Below are 3,425 nucleotides of genomic sequence, written 5' to 3' on the forward strand. Positions count from 1 at the left end.
AGAATTCTTTTTTATTTTAATGAAACCTTTAAATTTTCTTTTTTAATCACCTTTTAAAAAAATTTACAATGATAAATGAAAAATACGAAAACTAAACAAAAGTGTGTTAAGCATAAAATGTATTCAGAAAATGGCAAGAAACTAAAACTTCCACTAATTTTTTCTATTGATGCAAGAAGTATATGATTAGTTTTTGGGTCAATATAGAATAGGAATCATTTGATTCATTTTACAAACCTATTTTTTTCCTGCTTACTTTTTTTGACCAAGCGATTTTTTTTACTCTATTACATGCTGTGTTATGATAAAGATATTAGAGGTACCAGTGAAACCCAAACATAAATATTGGGTTTTATCCAATCATATTTGAATTTATTTTACGTTCATTTTTACTTCTTTTCTAATATATATAATGATTTTTTTAACAGAAAAAAAAAATCAATTCATCTCTCATACGAAAAAGCTTTCAAAACTTTGACGGTAAAAGTTTCTTAGAAACCCTATCTTTCAGCGAACTTAATCGGATTACTTAGATTGAGAAACTTAGTAGTCTCAATCACAAAAAAAAAATTGTAAAGGTCATATTTTTTACTAATTTATTTGCATCGTATTAGGCTTCTTTCTCCGTCTAGGAGAAGAATTGGAGCCTAATCCACCACTTTGTGAGTAGCGATTTTAGGCGACTATTAGCACCACTAAACCAGAGGCGTTGGCAAGGAATTAAAACTAATTTAAGTAAATGAAAACTAATTTATTTAAATTCCCAAATTAAAATTAGAGACATTCATGTCCGCTGGATCGATATTCTGCGTAAGATGCCTATGCATATGTTGAAATCGGACAATCGGGATATTTGGCTAGAACTTGGAGAGGCAACTATAATACTCAATACTTGTTTTTAAACTACTGTTTTATCCGAGTTTCCTGAAATAATAGAAGTGGTAAATAGTTACTCATTGGCTGTACTCAATATTCATGAAGGTAAAACATCAGAGTTTGTTTTTTTTCACTTGTATATACTCGGTTGATAAGTAATTTAATTTAAAATTACAAGTGAAGAAATCGAAGCTTATTTTTGTGAGATTCTTAGATTATCAAGCTGCTTTGGGCTTTTGTGAGTTTATGACATTAATATACCGTTCTCGCCTCCTGAGATTAAGACTATATTTTAAAATAATTTGTCGCGGGGTATCTTATTTCATAATTCAAGTGGATCTTAGGAAAAAAACGGTGAAAAAGATAATTTAAAATATATTTCTTAGGGAGAGACTGTTTTTTATTTGACTCATAAAACATCAAAGAGATTCATAAATAATAAGTTTAGGTTTAATATACGTTCTTTATGATTATGTATTCGAAGTCATTTATTTCAAAAAAAGAAATATGATTTTTTTAATGTAGTGATTTGTACTATTTCGGTAATAGTGAGATATGATCATCATTCTTATCATAACACAAATATTTAACGAATCCTTCTCTTCCAGTACTTTTCCTTCCTGCTGGAAAGACGCTCTAGTAATTCCCTTACCCAAAAAACCTTATCTGTCTGAGTTTTCCGAATTTCGCGCCATCTCCATCCTACCTTTGTTATCCAAGGTTTTAGAGCGACTTGTACATCAACAGCTAACATCATTCCTTTCCTCGAACAACCTCTTAAATCCTTTCCAATCCGGCTTTCAGAGGGGTCATAGCACGGTTACTGTGTGGCTACGGTACTAAAGAATTTAGCCACCCCTCTCTTCCCGTGGGTGTCGTAAGAGGCGACTAAGGGATATCACAGTTTCACTATCACCTTGGAACTTAAAAAGCCGACCGGTGGCGGGATAACCATCCAACTACTGGTTTTGAAATACACAGGCCGAAAACGGGCAGCAGCGTCTTCGGTGCGACAAAGCCAGTACTGCGGTCACCAACCCGCCTGCCCAGCGTGGTGACTATGGGCAAAACACATGAGTTCACGTTATTTTTGGCGTAAACTTGTGGAGGCCTATGTCCAGCAGTGGACTGTATAGGCTGTAATGATGATAGCACGGTTACTGCTCTTGTCAAAATTTCTGACGACATTAGACATGCTATGGATAACCGAAGTCTTACAGTGTTGGCATTACTTGACTTCAGTAATGCCTTCAACACTGTGGATTTCGATATTTTGCTTTCTGTCTTGCGTTCCTTTAATATATCTCCACCGGTCATTGATTGGTTCCACAGTTACTTGTATGGGCGCCGGCAGCGGTTGCGAGTTCAAGATACTTTCTCTGACTGGGCTAACATCATTGTCAGCGTACCGCAAGGGGGCGTGTTGTCTCCTCTCTTATTTTCTTTATTTATTAATGCAATCAGGAAAAAACATTTCTGCTCTCTACCACCTGTATGCGGACGATCTTCAAATTTATACCCATTTCAAGCTGGCTAACTTACCCTCAGGTATCAATCAACTTAATAATGACTTAAGTAACTTTTACAAATGGAGCAACTCGGTCGGGTTAAAAGTCAATCCTTCAAAGTCTCAGGTCATTATTGTGGGTAGCCCAAAGTTGATTAGTCGTATAGACTGGTCACTTATACCACCTGTAGTATTTAACAATACAATTCGGAACTACAGCAAGAATGTTAAGAATTTGGAAGTAACTCTATATCAGTTTCTCTCCTGGTCACCTCAATTAACTGAACTTAGTAGAAAGATATTTGCAGCCTTTGGGTCATTTCGTCGTCTTCAGTTCTTTCTTCCTTTGCCTACTAAAATTGCACTAGCCCAATCACTGCTTTTACCGATTCTTGACTATGCAGATGCATGTTTCTTAGATCTTACAGAGGAGCAACTGAATAAGCTTGAGCGACTCCAGAATCTTTGTATAAGGTTCGTATTTGGGCTTCGCAAATACGACCACGTCTCCCGTTTCCGCAAGAAACTCAAGTGGCTCCCGATTCGTTTTCGCAGGAATACTCTTGTACTTTCCCTACTTTACTGTGTACTTTTTAATCCTGATGCCCCTCAATATCTTAAAGAACGGTTCACCTATCTTTGCAATTTCCATGAACGTTCCCTTAGATCTGATTCCAATTTACTTCTAAAAGTTCCTTCCCATAAATCCTCTTTCTATTCTAATTCCTTCACTGCTAAAGCTGTCCGCCTTTGGAATTCTCTTCCGCTTTCAATAAGAAGTGCTTCTACTCCATCCTGTTTTAAGCAACATCTAAAGAAGTATATTACATGTTCCTTAACATATAATAATATTCAGATTATTATTATTATATTAATGCTATCTTGATTATTTATGTATGGATATTTGTACTTATATGTGTATGTGTATGAATTAATGAATCTATCATACACTATTTTTATTCATCCTTAAGAATATTGTACACTTCCTATCCGTCACCACTATATCGTGTCCTGTGCCCAAAGGTTATCTGGAAGAAATCGC

Source organism: Melitaea cinxia, chromosome 9 (assembly GCF_905220565.1).
Source record: "Melitaea cinxia chromosome 9, ilMelCinx1.1, whole genome shotgun sequence".
In the NCBI taxonomy this organism is placed as follows: domain Eukaryota; kingdom Metazoa; phylum Arthropoda; class Insecta; order Lepidoptera; family Nymphalidae; genus Melitaea; species Melitaea cinxia.